General features: G+C 39.3%; 1 long non-coding RNA gene across 1 annotated transcript in view; it reads left to right on the plus strand.

Moving 5' to 3' along the window:
- Positions 1 to 17,627, plus strand: part of LOC131277213 (uncharacterized) — a 55,403-nt gene that overhangs the window by 4,272 nt on the left and 33,504 nt on the right. The window contains exons 2-4 of the long non-coding RNA XR_009184377.2: positions 7,590 to 7,680; positions 10,157 to 10,234; positions 11,176 to 11,245. This is a non-coding gene — a long non-coding RNA (uncharacterized lncRNA). The remainder of the gene's footprint in view (positions 1 to 7,589; positions 7,681 to 10,156; positions 10,235 to 11,175; positions 11,246 to 17,627) is intronic.

Here is a 17,627-nt window from a genome sequence, read left to right on the forward strand (position 1 = left end):
AAGAATGATATTGTGAGTAAATTCCTGTGGAATTCAAATAAAAGAGCATGTAGGGTAACTTGCTGTTTTTAAAGCCACAAATGTTGAAATGCAAATGATTACAGGTCAGTTGCCTCATAGGCTATGATCAAAACCTTGTTTATGTAATGCTCAAAAGAAACTAACAAATGTATGATTCAAAGTTCACATTACCTGACTCATACTTATGCGGGGAGGACAGGAGGAACAGGGAAGTATGCAGGAGGGGCCTGTGTTAGGCACGCTTTCATGTTTCTTCTTTTATTGGTCGCCAAAATGTTTAATCCTTGGAGGTGTCATTTTGTTTCACAGTCGTTTGAAGGGAAAGAATGATGGGGCTTTGGGACTTGACAAGGCACTGGGAGGCCATTCTTGAGCTCTAATAAGCTACCGTTTTCCTTCAGTTTCCATATTACTAGAACAGAAAAGACCTACTAAATGTTCTTGTTTATAAACCCTAATTCATGAGAGGGAGATAACATGTTAAAATTTCATTTTCGAATTCATGTTAAAAGCGGCTGTTTTAACATTAAGCAAAAAGCACAGCATAAAATATTCCGTGTCAGAACACTTCAGAGGATAAACAATCCCGTTTTATACCTATCAATTTACTTCAGTTGGTTAGAACAGTGGTTCTCAGTTTTTTTTCCAGTTCACAAACCATTCTGGTGAAGCAACGAAACAAAACTTTATGGAATTGTTGTTTTAGAACATAGCTGTTATTGTGGTTACATTTTTTTTTTCTGCTTTTGGATGTAAATTCAACTCTGCCGCTAGGAAAGATACTTTAAAAAAATCCTGGCTTTCTAGTGACTTGCATTTAAGACCAGCCCTTGACTGGAAGTGACTTTGGGGAACTCTATTCCTTGGCCACTGAGCCCTAAATCTCTATGCTTGGGGAAAGCTGAAGCTCTACTCACAAACATTGTGTCAATGAGTCAGTGTAAAATCAGGTCCATTTCTGGGAAAACTGGCCTTGAATTAATAATGCCATATTTGTAAATGAAGTACATTTCCATCAAACAACATATCGATTATGATTTGAGTAGCTTGTTTTCAAGTGATGTTCCTGGTAACCAGTAAACTGAAATTAAATACACTAGGGGGGCTATAAATATTAAGGAATTCCTTTTGTGAGAAAAAGGAAACCTGAATTTAAATAACTTACAATTGCCTACTAAATAAGGCATGAATTCTATAGATTAAATGGCTTTATTTGAAATTTTAAAAAGCCCAACTATACAGAAATGGTGAATTTGTATTTAAGCAGGAGGAAACCATTTGGAAGTAGCACTGGGGCTTTTGACACTTTACCCCATGTGTTAGTTTCCTCAGGCTGCTGTAACAAAGTGCCACAAACTGGTGGCTCAAAAGAACAGAAATTGATTCTCTCACAGTTCTGGAGGCCAGAAGTTCAAAATCTAGATGTCAGCCGGGCCACGCTCACTCCAAAGGCTCTAGGAGAATCCTTTGCCTCTCTGCTACGTTCTGGTGGTTGTCAGCAGTGTTTGGCATTTCTCGGCTTGTAGCCGCAGCACCCCAGTCTCTGTCTCTGCCTTCACGTGGCCTTCTGCCCTTTATCTCTAAGTCTCCAAATGTCCCCCTCCTTAAGGACACTGGCCGTTGGATTTAGGGCCTGCCCTAATTCAGTATGAGTTCATCTCCGCTTAACTAATTACATCCGCAAAGACCCGGTTTCTAAACAGTCGCATTCTGAGGTTCCAGGTGGACATGAATTTGGTGGTGGGGGGAGGCACTATCAATCCACTACATCATCTTATGAATGATGATGTTGGTGATAGCAAGGGCTAGAGACATTTATTGAGCACTTACTGTGTGTCAGACACTATTGTAAGTGCTTTGCATGTATTTTTAAAAAAGATTTATTATTTTTTAAAATTTATTTCTCTCCCCTTCCCCTCCCCCCCATTGTCTGTTGTCTGTGTCCATTTGCTGCGTGTGTGTTCTTCTTTGTCCACTTCTGTTGTTGTCAGCGGCACGGGAATCTGTGTTTCTTTCTGTTGTGTCATCTTGTGTGTCAGCTCTTCGTGTGTGCGGCACCATTCCTGGGCAGGCGCCACTTTCTTTCGCGCTGGGCGGCTCCCCTTACCGGGCGCACTGCTTGCGTGCGGGGCTCCCCTACGCGGGGGACACCCCTGCGTGGCAGGGCACTCCTTGCGCGCATCAGCACTGCGCGTGGGCCAGCTCCACACGGGTCAAGGAGGCCCGGGGTTTGAACCGCGGACTCCCTACCCACTGGGCCAAGTCCGCTTCCCTTTTGCATGTATTGACCTTGTTAATCTCTACTGTAACCCTAAGAATGTGAAAGATATATTAATAGCAGCTACCAGCTGTTGAGGACTTGAACTTCTTAAAAACACTTTACACACATTATTGTGTTTAATTTTAACAGTTACTCTTAGCAAAAACTAGTGTTTTATTCTGATAATGAATACTTTTCATTATAATTAATTCTTTCAAAAGTTTCAGGAAAATGTACCATAGAATACAATTAAATATTTAAAAGAATATCTTTGTGCCACATTGCTCCCTTATTCTTTATGTTATTCACCTTGGTGAAGATGGCAAGATTCTGTGAAATTCTGAAAGAAAACGGAAAATAAGCTTCATTTTTTCCAAAGAGCAATATTTAATTATAGATAAAAGTTGAAAACTTATGGGGAGTAGATCTTTTGAGAGGATGCTGAAGGAGATCATTTTCAAATGAAAACTGTCTTTTCCCACAGTTCATAATGAATCTTTAGACCACTGAAGAGTTTTGTTTATATAGTTGCATAGTATTTTTCATTTTTTAAAACACTGTCTCTTCTGTAAGCAATAGGGACAAACATGGCAGAGAGGAATTTGAAATAGATCTTTAAAATGTGTTAGGAGGGAGTGGGTGTAGCTCAGTGGTTGAGCACTTGCTGCCCATGTATGATGTCCCGGGTTCAATCCTTGGTGCCATCTTAAAAAAAAAAACTGGGTTAGGAATGGATCCTAGAATTGTATTTCTTCAGACTAAGTACTTCATGTAAACGAAATAATTCTTGATGTCGTTTATAGATCTCTTGGATCCAGATGATTCTCCATGAGCAATTTCCCCCTAGTATAGTATAATATGCAACCATTATCATTTATTAGAGCGAAGTAAGAAATAGCGACACACTAATCTGTAGTTTCCTAAATCTTTTCTGTCTGGGAGGTCCACATTTGGGCAGATTTAAGTTTTCATTTAGAAACTAACTTCTCTTTATTTCTCTTACTGTATTTCTCAAAGAGGTTTGTGACATCACCATCTTCTTAGTTTACCAAATTAGAAATCTAAGGTTCATCCTGTCATCCTACCCTACTTTTTCTTCACCCCATTCCCTGCATTGTTTGACCGCTAAATTGTGTTGATTCTCCTTTCTAATCTGGCTTCTGTCAAACTCTCTCCAACTCTAGCACTCCCACTAGATCATCTCTGGCCTGAGCTGCCTTCACAGCCCTCCTGACTTTCATGGGTTCTCAACACTATGGCCAAAGGGTGCAGCCTGAAATGAAAAGCTTATCTTTTTTATCTCCTTCTTAAAATCCACAATGGCTTTCCATAGCTTCGGGATAAAATCCCAGGACTTTTACATAGATGCAACATGCCTGCTTTTGTCACCAGCCATTAATGGGAATTAAAAATAAATCATTAAGGATTTATCCTGGTTTTTCTTGTATGAACCGTATTTCATGGTAATCAAATAACACTAGTTGATGAAAGGAAGTACTTTACAGAATTCTGCCTTATAATTGTAGAAAGAGTGATAGACTTAGAAGGAATGATAGACTTAGAAAAGTACCATTTGACATCCATATGAAATAACTGATTTAAGCAATAATCACCAGTGAATGAAGCCATTCGGTGAGAGGTGGAAGGGGAACTTGAAAATGGAAGGATGGGCAGTCACCACTTGAACCTACAAATCAATCTTAGGATCAATGAGGTGGGACACCCAAACACTGGCAGTCTCTTGTGCCATGCAATAGGAAGCACACAGTACTACCTACGAGTATTCTTTCCAAAAACCTGAAGCTAAATTCAATTAAGCCTGTAGAGCTGCACTGTCCGATATGGTAGCCACTAGTCACATATGACTATTCAACTTTAAGTTAATGAAAATTAAATACAATTTTTAAAAATCCCATTCCTCAGGTGCACTAGCCACATTTCAAGCATCATTTTCACCTGTGGCTAGTGGCTGTGGTATTGAACAGAACACATTATAAGGACATTTCCATTATGGCAGAAAGTTCTATTGGACAGTGCTGCTCTAGAGCTAACTTCAATTTTGGGGGAAAAGGGTGCTGGAGAAAGACATTAAATGACACCACAAGGAAGAAAATAGATAAATATAGAATGTGATATATTCTAATAATGGGTTTCTCGTTTCTGCAACAAGTCAATGGGCTGAATAAAAAAGGGGAGAGGATGTAGCTCATTAGTTGAGCACCTGCCTCCCACATACGAGGTCCCAGGTTCAATCCCCAGTGCCTCCTTTAAAAAAGGGGTGGGGGTAGTGGTGAGAGGGTACTGTTTTAAAATTGAAAGAGACAACCAGATGTAATGTGTGGCCCTTGTTTAGATCATGACCTGAACAGACCAATTGCAAAGACACATTTGAGGCAATCATGAAAATTTGATTATGGACAGAATTTTGGTGATTTTAAAATTTTACTGGACTTTGGCATCCCTTTTGACTCTTGGCTAGAGTCTGCCCACTTTCCTCACTTTTAACATCTGCTGCAGCTTCAACTGAGGAGGCTTCTAGTTCTGGTCTCAAGACATCCTGAATGTAATGAGTGAGCAAGCAGGGAGCAGGGCAAAACAGGCAAGCATGGGCACTGGGATGGGCAGAAAGACTGTCACTTCCCTGTCTGCAAAGGGGAGAGCCCACAGCAAACAAGTCCCTGAGTGTGGCAGAACTTTTAAAGCACTACAGGCATGCATCACTCTCCCAGGCGTGTCTGCTCTCTGTTAAGGGTTAGAGGCAGACCATATCATTAGTAGGGGATAATCAATTTGATGTGAAGCCAAGAGACCAGAACTGAGGTTCAAGACCAGGATATGGGACTGGTAGGAATGAAAAAAGAAGGTGGGTCTGGGATTGGAATGTCCCAGGGTAAGTGGAGAAACCATGTGAACCTTAGACTCCTGCGGACAAGAGGGCCAGATGAACAGATCACTCTCTTTACTTCACAGAGGAGAGGCTAAATTCTGGATGTCTCTCTCACAGTGGTGTGCACTTGCAGCTGCTTCAGTCCTTAAAGGCAGAAGAGGAGAGAACCATTTTCAAACCCCACTAGCCAGGCTAGTTTCCATTAGTTCCCAATTGGGCAGAATATGGTTCTTTTGGTTTTTCTTTCCTCCTCCCCTTCTCAGAACGTGGCTCATGTTCAAAGTTCTCTCTTTGACTGTGTGGTAGATTGCAAAAATGGCCCTCAAATTTCTCCTCCCTGAATCCATGCCCCTTTGCAATGTGACTTTTCAGTTTCTTCCATCAGCAGGTGGAGTTGATTTCCCTACTCCTTGAATCTGGGACAGCCTGATGACCGGACAGGCTTTAGTTGATAGAATGTGATGGAAGCAACGTGGTTTGGTTCCACATTTGTCTTAAGAGGTCTTGCACACTTCTGCTTGCTCTCTGGGAACCCATGTGAACAAACTCAGACAGACTTTTAGAGGATGAAAGAGCATACGGAGCAGAGATGAGTCATCTCAGATGAGGTCCTGAGACATGAGAGAGCCTAGCTCCGGTTAGGAGAGCTGACCTGGCAGGTGACTCCAGATGCATGACTGAGCCCAGAAGAGACCCGTACAAATGTACAGCTGAGCCCAGCCCAAATTGCCAACCTGCAGAACAGTGAGCTAAATAAATGGCTACTGTCTTAAGAACTTTTGTTTTGCTATGCAGTAAGAGATAAAAGAGAAACAATATGCATTCGTTAACTAGACACATTCTTCCTTGGAAATCTAATCTAATTTCAGAGGCCTCAATGATCATTTCTATATTAAATGACTCCAAATCATCCTCCCTAGCATTGACTCTGATATTCCCCCCAGTTCCATCTTGAATTTGGAACTCCATGTTGGATGCTCCATCTGATGTCATGCTAACATTTCAAATTCAGTATTTCCAACACTGAATTTGTCATCCTTTATCTAAACGTAGGTCCTCTATTGACATTTCTATTTCTGTTGGTCACACTACCATTCCTTTAGTCAACCATACTTGAAACCTCAGTATCATCTCTGATTCCTTTCACTTCTTCCCATAGTCAGTCAGATGATATTTTTCAAAGTATCTTTTTGCCATCTTTCTTCTCATTGTAGCTATAGAAGGAATGAATTCTGCATCAATGCCACTTTCTCCACAAAGTCTTTCTTTGATGGAAATATACTCTCACTCTCCTTGCATTGTATGTCCATGTCTCTTTTGGCATTTACACCTCTTAGCTCACGTTATGGTCCTTTGTGTATATGTGTTATCTTCCCAAATTACCTATGACATCAGGCTGGGCAGACACTCTGCTTGATTCATCTGCACATTTCCCACATGGCTTAGCATAGGGCCTTGAACAGAGTGGTGCTGATAAATCTTGAGTGAACAAGTAAATAACCTAGTCAATATTTATTTCTATTGAAGGGAGTATTATTAACATTAAAAACAGTGCCAACAACTGTCAGTTACACTATTGCTATATCCTTTGGAATTAATGAAAATCCATTCAAGTCTATTTTATGAAATGTTTTTAAAATGGCTCTTAATGTTTTAGTGCTTAATTAGAAATGGTGGAAACTACTGAAATATTCTGATTGAGGTACATTTGAACAACACTGCCCGAAATGTTCATGCATCCAATATATCTAAATGTTCTAAAAACATACCAGTGAGTCATGGCTAATTTAGCAAGCAGAATTCCGTGGGTACATTCTATATAATGGATAGGTAGCAATTACAGGGCCATACTCATAAAGTTTGAATGGTGAGTTTTATCAAAGTCCATTTCAACATAATTCCAGTCCCTGAAATGGAAGAGTTTTCACTTTAATTATACAAATCTTAGACCTGAACCTTAAATAGACTTCTTTTTATGAGCTCATCTTCTTCCTTGGCTCCATTTTACTTATTCTTTCTAGTTTTTCAGCCCTAGCTGCTGAAATGTGTTTTTCTCTGGCACTAATTCAAGCTTCTACACAGCATCTAAACTCATTCACCAAGCCCATTAATGTCATAACAGCTTCACCTCAGAGAGAAATACTTTTTAAAGAATTTTTTTCATCTAATAGAACTATCCACAAGTTTTATTGCCATAGTTTGCTGGTCATTTTGGGATTCTTTTTTTTTTCACTTGCTTTATTAACTCTTTCAATAGTAAGACCAATGTATTAGTCAGGGTTGTCTAGGGAAACAGAATCAACAAGAGATATCTGTCAATCCAATGTTTTATATTGTGGGTTAATTATTTAGGGAGATTGTTTACTTATTTCCATTGCCTCTACTTTTGCATTTTGATGTATTCTGTTGTATTTTGCACAGGTTCAATGCAGAAGTGTTTTTAATAAATTAAAAAGAGAAATAGAAGCACAGCCAACATGAAAAAATGTATGACTGAAAACTGTGGACCAAGGTAAATGACATGCACGGTTACGATGCAAAAGACATTGCTCATAAATGACAGCAGTGTGGAACAAAGTATTAAATATTTCAAGACCACTGATGTCATTGTTATCTGCACAAAAACACTTGACCAAAGATAAATAATCTTTTCTGTCTTCAAGTTATTTTGTAGAAAAGATTTTTCCCTTTTCATAAAATGTTTCAATAGTACTCATCTTTTTATCCTGATGATTAAGCTCTGAGAATAATGAGCAAAAGCCTGACTAACCTGAAATGAAACTAAAGTACTTTCCTTTTGAATTTATACCAGGGGAGGTTTATCAGGATGCTTTTGATTTCAGAGGGCTAAAGACCTAAAAGTAGCTTAAGGAATAAGGCATTTGTTAGTATATGTAATATGAGGGCTAGGGATAGAGTGATTACAAGGCTAGTTAATTCAGTGGTTCAACAATGTCATTAGGAATCCAGGCGCTTCCATATTTTTGCTCTGCTAGTCTCATGAAATAGGTCTGGTTTTCTTGCTTGTTCCATCATGGTTGCGGGATGTCCACAACAGTTCCAGCTGTCAAATGTAGACAAAATAGTAGCCAAATGAAGAGTAGGATCATTTCCCCTTTTTTATTCAGGAGAAAAATCCCTCTTAAAAGATCCCTAACCCATAGATTTTCCCTCGTGCCACGATTGGGTCACTTGCCCATGCCCTAGTTGCAAGGGAGACTGGGAAAGCAAGTATTTGTCATTTTCAGCCTTCAAGGCCTAGAGCACCTGCAAGGGCCACATCATCCTCCCTACCTCTCATTTCCCTTACTCTCTGCTCCAGCCTCACTTGCAGCCTGGCTGTTTTTCCAGCAGGCTGCACATACCTCAGAGCCTTTGCATTCACTGTTCCCCCAGATATCTGCATGACCTACTCCCTCATATCCTTCAGGTCTCTGCTTCCATGTCACCTTAGTAGAGAGGTCCACCCTGACCACTCTATTTAAAATAGCAGCCATTACCTTCACTCTTCATTATTCTCTATCCCCTTCCCTGCTTTATTTTCTTCACAGCCCTTATCACCAGCTGACATACACACACACACACACACATACATACATACACACACATATATTTATCTTCCCTGACTAGAAGGTAAGTTCCATCAGAAAAAGGTGGTAACATTTCTTCTGCTCATTATTATATCTCCAGCACCTGTGATAGTACCAGGCACATGGCACATATTCAACAAAATATTTCTTGATGAATGAATAAATGAAGTTGGGTTCTACTGGCAAGGAGGAAGGATAGGGACAGACAATTCCTTGTTGTTTTCAAAGTTTTGGTAACAGGAGGAGATGCCAATAAGAGCACCTTTTATCTCTGTGAACTTTAGCCCCTTGAAAAGGAAGGTCTGCAGTGAAAACACTCACATTTAGTCAAACTACATCACATTTTTGGGGACCACATATCTAGAAGAGCGGCCTCTTTTTTTCCATTAAAAGAACTGAACTTGAAAGTGACAGCTCATCATACCTGGTCAGTTAGTAAGAGAAGGAAGATAGGGTGTTTGTGGGGGTGAATAGAGGAGAGGCCTACCTGGGTTGTGGTCCTGTAGCGCTCTCTCTCCTTGGTTGGCAGCTTACCACAGTGTGTAACACAATCTTCGACGATAAGCAGATTGTCAGTAAACAAAAGCAATTGATTGTATTTGGCTTTGCGAATGGTTCCCCCATAAGCTCTAGGAAATGGTCACATCAGCATGTACTTTCCAATGGCTGACCTGTCTTTGAGACTTCTCTATCTTTCAGACATATATAGACTCAGCAATTGCTGAGAATCATTCTCTTTTACATGGTGGTCAAATGCTTTCTAGACCTATGTGAGCCTGGGCAATTTAATGGGAAAGAAAAAAGAATCATTCCAATAGAAAGGCAGTCACCTGTCTGAAGGCAAATGATATCAAGAACGTTACATAAACTTCCTTCGTTATTATATTATACTCCCATACATAACTATTTAACACATTCCTATACATAAAGTTCTGTTAAACCTGTTGTTTAATTTCTGAAAGGCTCCATTTCTATTCTCTGAATAAATTATAGGTATTGAGCGGCTCTCTGTGTAATGTTTGTGCACATATATGTATACATGCATGAGATGCTACATGAGTACTCTGGGGAGAAGACAGCTTTGTGCTGAATAATAATGGAAAATATACATTTGATGAGGTTTCAAGAAAATTAAGTTTTAAAAGAGCAAAAACAGAAACAGCATATCCTTACTGAATAGTATTTAACCAAGAAGGATTCTTGACATGATATAATTTTCCAAGTATGTCCAGTCAATTGTAAAGTTCTTTTTTTAAAAGATTCCTTCCTTCCTCCCTCCCTCCCTCTCTCCCTCCCTTCCTTCCTTTTCTCCCCCGCCCCCCCACCTTGTTTTGTACTCACTGTCTGTTTTCTGTGTCCATTCACTTGTTCTTCTGTGTCTGCTTGTCTTCTCTTTAGGCAGCACCAGGAACCGATATTGGAATGTTCCAGAGTGGGAAAGAAGAACTCAATCTCTTGTGCTACCTCAGCTCCCTGGTATGCTTCATCTCTTATCATTTCTCCTCTGTGTCTTCTTTTTGTTGCGTCATCTTGCTGCGCCAGCTCTCTGTGCGGGCCAGCACTCCTGCGTGGGCCAGCATGCTGCATGGGTCAGCACTCTGCATGGGCCAGCTCTCAGCTCAGGCCAGCTTGCCACACGGGCCAGCTTGCCTTCATCAGGAGGCCCTGGGAATCAAACCCTGGACCTCCTATATGGTAAATGGGAGCCCAATTATTTGAGCCACATCTACTTCCCATAAAGTTCTTGATGCAGTCTTTCCCAAGAAACACACACACATAAATACAAGCTCAAGGAAACTCATTCATAAATTTCTTTTGCGCTATTATCATTGTACTTCCTAGATGTGCAGAGGAGCACAGATTTTAACATGCTGGACTCTCAGGCTAAAACCTGGCCAGTAATTTATCAGAGTTCCTTGGAAAACTGGCGCACTCAGACCACTTTCCAAGAAAGCTTAAGCCAAGAAAAGGAAGTCTTTTAGTAAGGAACTAGTTAATGTCTAAAAAAGTTCCTTTTTGGTCCTTGTGACAAAATATGGGTATTAGATACCATGTTTTTCTCACATCGAAAAAGTATAGAAGGATTGGTGAATAAATTGAAAGGGGAGTGAAAGCAAACAGGACCAGAGGAAGGGGCTTTATGATTTTACAATACTGTTTGGAAATCTGAGTTAGCAGAACCCATTAATACTGAGTAAATTGTCTATTTTCTGAACTCTTTGGTGCTATAGCAAAGGGTAGCTAGACCATTTGAAAAAGTGTGGATGCAGGGGGAATTAGAATGCTCTAATTGGACTTCCTACTTCTTGATCAGCCAGCTTCCTCTCATTCCATGAGCTCTGCTAATCTCTTTAGCAATTTCTTTCTTTAAATATACAAGGTTTTTATCTCCTTTTTCTCCTGTCTCACCCCTCTAGGTCCTGTGGCTTCTGTCCTTGATCTGGAAAAGTGACTCACCTTCTCCAAATTCCCACCCACAATACTCAGGTTTGTAGCTCCACCCATCCCTCAGAAGTACTTTAGGTCTATGATATTTTACAGTTGCAAAACAGATTCTATTAATGTAAGCCACACATGAACACTGTGTTGCACACCTCATACCTTTTCTCTAAATGAGGAAGCAGAAAGGTTTGTCTTCATATTGATGCTAAAATCAGGTCTCTTTTTGGTTAAATCATAGTGATGTTTGGGAAGAAGCCTAGGGTTTGCATATAAGGATGATAGGGTTTTAGTTCTGGCTCCACTACTAACTAGTGGCCTTAGTAAGTCACTTAAACCATCTGGGCCTCAGTTTCCTGATCTATAAAATATGGGAGTTGGATCATCTCTAAGATGTTTTCCAGGAGATTATCTCCTTTACTTTTCTACTATGTGGTCCTAATGAAGAAAGAAATGGAAAATATCTGGCTTCAGTTCATCTCTAATCTAGAAGACCAGGGAGGTCTATTGTGTTTCTGGCTTAATCTACCTTTAGGTTATTTCTAGCATGAGCCTGGGGGTCCAGTTATGTATGAGATCCTGAATGAGAATATTCTGGTTTCCAAAACTGAACTTTCAACTGTATTTATGAAACCATTTGTTAAGATTTTGATCTACTTAATGGTGGAATGGCAGAAGATAGAGGTAAGGAAATTGATGTGATGGGGATGGGGAGAGGCATGGGAATGAACATGATCTGGATTAGGCAGTAGGACTGAAATCACTCCAGGAACCAGGTTGGATCAGAAAAAAAAGGTTTCTTTCCTTCAAGATGCTACTAGAAGTGTCAGTTGTTTAGAGTAAATGGCTTTCCCCACCCCCATGCCCCAGAATCCTTGTGTTCCCAGAGCTTGGCTCAGTGACTGGCAAAAGGAAACAACGAAATATTTGCTGAAATGAATTTAAATAGTAAAAGTTCTGAGTCTTTATAGCTATTTAATCACTGTTAAATATTGAGTAAGACTTCCTGAGACCCTATTAGAAGTGTTGATTCTTTTAGCTCATGCATGTGGCTGACACTGCAAGTTGCTTCCCAGGAACCATTCTCTCAAATTTTTTGGGAACATGGCCACACAGAAAGAAGACTATAGTTCCCAGCTTCCCATTCAACTCTGTGTGGTCAGTGGGATATTCGCAGAAATGATACATGGCAGTTTCCAGGAATCTTCCTTACCGTATTTTTCCTTTATCCATCTTGCTGCCTAAAACATGGGTGTGATGACTGAAGCTCTAGCCACCATTTGGGACCATGAGATTAAGGGCCATACCCTAAGGATGGAAGGAGCATGTGTTCTTGAGTACTTTGTGCAGCAGGGCCTAGATTGCTTACTTCTGGATTTTTATGAAAGAGGAATAAGGTTTTATATTGTTTAAGCTATGGTTATTTTGTGCCTCTCTTATTTGCTGCTAAATCTAGTCCTAGTTGATAGAAATAATAGGATTTTGGGATATTACAGCTGGAAAATGACTCAGATGGAGCTCATGTAGTTCACTGTTCTTTTTGATATCTTATGAACACAGAGGTTAAATGCCCAGCACAGATGAATGCTCAGAAAAGATCTAAGAGGACCCTATGCTTTCACCTCAGGCTATTCTTTAGGCCCACTGTAAGACTGGCTAAGTGCTAAAGGAGAGCAGAAGCTCAGAGCCAATCTTTAAAGACTGGGAAATGTGTTTTCTGTGTACTTTTGTTTGTTAGCTCCTGAAATTCAAGGTTGTCTTTGTCCTGATACTAGCTGAATGCAAGCTTAAGGAATAGAGACTTCAGAAACTACATATGTCAAGGGATACAGTCTTTGTATAAACAGTTTGGAAAAATTGTGAAACAAAGACCGCTGTAGCTCAACAGTAAGAAGGGAAAAATAATCCCAGTAAACTCTAGGGAAGGGGGAGAATCTTATTTCCAGACAACACATGAAAATATTCAAATGTCCAGATTTCTACCAAAAAACCCATAAGGCATACAGAAAAAAGATGTCCCATTCAAAGAAATGGAAGAAACTGACAGAAGACATCAGTGAAGAAAACCAGATATTGGATATACCAGATAAAGACTTAAAAAAATAACTGTTGTAAATATGCTCAAAGAGCCAAAGGAAAACATGAACAAATAACTAAAGGAAATCATAAAATGATAAAAGAACAAAATGCAAATTTCAATAAAGAGGTAGAAATTATTAAAAGGAACCAAACAGAAATACTGGAGCTGAGAAGTATAGTAATTGAAATAAGAAATTCCCTAGAGGAGTTCAACAGTATATTGGAGCTGGCAGAAGAAAGTATTAGTGAGCTTGAAGAAAGGACAATTGAAATTATCCAGTCTCAGGAACAGAGGGAAAAAAAGAATGAAGAAAAGTGAATAGAGCCTAAGAGATCTGTGGAACAAAATCAAGCATACTAATATATACACTATAGGAGTTCCAAAAGGAGAAGAAAGAAAGTGGGAAAAAAGAATGTTTAAGTAAATAATGGCTGAAAATCTCCCATGTATAATGAAAGACAATAATATATATATATATATCCAAGAAGCTCAACAAACTCCAACTAGGATAAATTCAAAGAGTTTATACACATTATAACCAAACTATCACATGCCAAAGACAAAGAGAATTCTGAAAGCAGCAAGAGAGAAGCAACATATCATGAACAAGGGAGCCCCATTCAATGAAATTAAGTGGCAATTTCTCATGAGAAACTATGGCAGTGAGAAGGCAGTGGGATGACGTATTTAATGCTGAAAGAAAAAAATTGTCAACTAAGATTTCTATATCTGGCAAAACTGTCCTTCAGAAATAAGGAAGAGATTAAGATATTCCCAGATAAACAAAAGCTGAGGCAGTCCATCACCACTAGACCTATCCTCTGAATAGTGCTAAAAGGAGTTCTTCAGGTTGAAAGGAAAGAGCACTAGACAGTATCTCAAAACCCTATGAAATAATAAATATTTCTGGTAAAGATAACTACATGCATAAATACAAATGCCAGTACTATTTTATTTCTGAAAGTAACTCCATTTTTTACTTCTCACATGATCTAAAATACAAGTACATAAGAAGTCATTATAAATCTATGAGTATTGGACACACAATGTATAAAATGTAATTTGTGATAAGAACAACATGAAGGGGGGAGAGAGGAGTATAGGGATATAGTTTGTGTATGCTACTTGATATCAAATGAAACAACATTGTTATGGATTTGGGATGTTAAATTTAAGCCACATAGCATCCATGAAGAAAATATCTAAAAAATATATGCAAAAGGGAGGACAACCACCAAGATGGTGGTGGAGTAAGGAGCTCCTAGAGTCAGGTCGTGCTACAAGGCAGTTAGTAATCACCCAGAGCTGTCTAAAGCATCTGTTTGGGGGCCCCAGGAGACCAGAAGAGCATCCTGCAACATTCTTGAAAGAATGGAAGGAAGAGAGTGCCCAGCTGCAGAGAAGATTTGAAAGTAGAGCACTCCATGCCCTGGAGGCTTGTGCCCACCCTCCGCTGGCAGCAAAAGGCACCTCAGGAGCTATTCCACAGCTGGAATTGGAAGCTCCACTTCCCAAAATCAAGAGAAGAGATGGTTGGGCACCAACTTCAGCAACTGATTAGTAAATTCGGCAGGTTAAAGTAAAAACCTAAGAACAGCTAAAGTTTGAACCTGTCCAAGTCAGAAAGAGGCTGGTAGCTGCCATTTGAACTTTACTGCTGGCACAAAGGGAAGTGGGGTGGACTGAAAATCACGGTGCTGGTAGGGATGTATTTCTTTTCATCCAGATCAGATTGCAGCTCTAGCATAAGTCCCAGCCCCACCTCAGGCAGTGAGGAAGTTAGTGGAACCTGTGCCAGCCTCTTTGGGTAACTGCAGGTACATTTGACTGACAGACTGAATAGTCGGAAGTCTACTGGGACAAATGCAGTCATCTTGCCCTGCAAGACGTAGAATGCTACCGGCACCTGCAGCTCCATCCCCATCCCAGGCAAGGGAGAAAGGGGCTTGAAGCTTTATCAATCTCTCTGGGCAACTACAGTCTAGGCTTGCACAACTAGGATTATATCACATGGCTATGGATCTGTCCTTATTCTTGGCAAAGGAGAAAGGTGGGAGAAGCTTCATTCGTCCCTGGGGCAATGAGGGCAGTTTCCGCCTCCACAGCTTACAGAACCAACTATATCCTTGGCTCCTACTACACAACCAGCAAGGGAGAAAGGTCAAGAAAGCCCTAAACTAAAGAGAGAAACTGCACCCAGAATAAATACATCTAGTAAGCCAGATGCCAAGATGCCAACAAATTACAATCCACACCAAGAAACAAGAAGATATGGCCCAGTTAAAGGAACAAGATAGGCCTCCAGATGACATAAAGGAGTTGAGACAACTAATCATAGATGTTCAAACAAATCTCCTTAATAAATTCAATGAGATGGCTAAAGAGATTAAGGATATTAAGAAGACATTGGATGAGCACAAAGAAGAATTCGAAAGCATACATAGAAAAATAGCAGATCTTATGGCAATGAAAGCCACAAAAAATGAAATTAAAAAAACATTGGAATCATATAATAGCAGAATTGAGGAGGCAGAGAAAAGGATTGCTGAGTTTGAAGAAATGGCCTCTGAAAGTGAACATACAACAGAACAGATGAAGAAAAGAATGGAAAAAATTGACAAGGTGTCAGGGAACTAAATGACAACAAAAGACGTAAAAATATACGTGTCATTGATGTCCCAGAAGGGGAAGAGAAGGGAAAAGGGGCAGAAGGAATATTTGAAGAAATAATGGTAAAAAATTCCCCAACCCTATTGAGGGACATAGATATCCATGTCCAAGAATCACAACATACTCCCATCCAAAAAAATCCGAATGACCTCTTCTGAGACACATACTAATCAGAATATCAAATGCCAAAGACAAAGAGAATTCTGAGAAAAGCAAGAGAACAACAATGTATAACATATAAGGGATACCCAATAAGATTAAGTGCTGATTTCTCACCAGAAAGCATGGAGGTATATTTAAAATACTACAAGAGATCCTCACAGGGCCCACTGGATGGACTGGGGGAGAGTATGGGCCATGATGTGGACCATTGACCATGAGGTGCAGAGGTGCCCAGGGATGTGCTTACCAAGTGCAATGGATGTGTCATGATGATGGGAATGAGTGTTGCTGGAGGGGGGGGGGAGAGGTGGGGTGAGGGTGGTGGGGTTGAATGGGACCTCATATATATATATATTATTAATGTAATATTATTACAAAGTCAATAAAAAAAAATACTACAAGAGAAAAACTTCCAGCCAAGAATCTTGTATCTGGCAAGATTGTCTTTCAAAAATGAGAGCGACACTAGTGACTTCTGTTAATTGCTATTTCTACATTTCCTATTTGTGTTTGTGGGTGTGTACTGACTTTGCTGCTTTAAATCTGAGTACCACATATTATGGTCATTGAATTTCATACCTCTTTGGTGTTTGAAATTTATTTTACAGAATTGTGCTAAGACATTTAGAAAAAGAAAATGGAACTGCTGTGGTAAAAAAACAAGTTGTTTCCAAAACTAATTTGGATATCATTTGAGAGTAACACTTTTCTTTTAAAACTGCAATAGTTTATATATTTGTATTGCTCTGCTTTGGAACTATAGTGATATATATATGTTTGTCTACTATTTTTAATTTTACAAAAATAAAATAAATATTTAGTTTTCTTCTTTAAAAAAAGAGGGCAAGATTAGATATTCAAGATTAGCTATACAGAAATTGAGAGGAATTCTGACCAAGAGACCAGATTTTGAGGAAATACTAAAGGGTGTGCTAGAGCCTAAAAAGAAAAGAGGAGAGAGAGGCCTGGAAGAGAGTCTAGAAATGAAGATTATATCAATAAAAGTAACTAAAAGTGTCAAAAGAGTGGTGAAAATAAAATATGACAGATAAAACTCAAATAGTCAGGAATAAACTTAACCAATGATGTAAAGCACTTATATTCAGAAAATTGCAACTTAATGTTAAAAGAAATTTTAAGAAGGCCTAAATAACTGGAATAACATTCCATGCTCACAGATTGGAAGACTAAATATCATTAAGATGTCAATTCTACTCAAATTGATTAACAGATTCAATGCAATCCTGAAAAAAATTCCACCACCATTTTTTAAATTGAAAACACAATTATTAAATTTATTTTTAAATAGCCAGAAACATCTTAAAAAGGAAAAGTGAACCCTCTTCTCCAGACTTTAAATCATATTACCTAGCTATAGTGGTAAAAATAACATGGTACTGGCATAAAGACAGACACATAGACCAATAGAACCAAACTGATGGTTCAGAAACAGACCCTCATGTGTATGGTCAAGTGATTTTTGACTAGCTTGTCAAAGTCACACATCTTAGGCAGAAC

This window comes from Dasypus novemcinctus, chromosome X (assembly GCF_030445035.2).
Source record: "Dasypus novemcinctus isolate mDasNov1 chromosome X, mDasNov1.1.hap2, whole genome shotgun sequence".
NCBI lineage: Eukaryota > Metazoa > Chordata > Mammalia > Cingulata > Dasypodidae > Dasypus > Dasypus novemcinctus.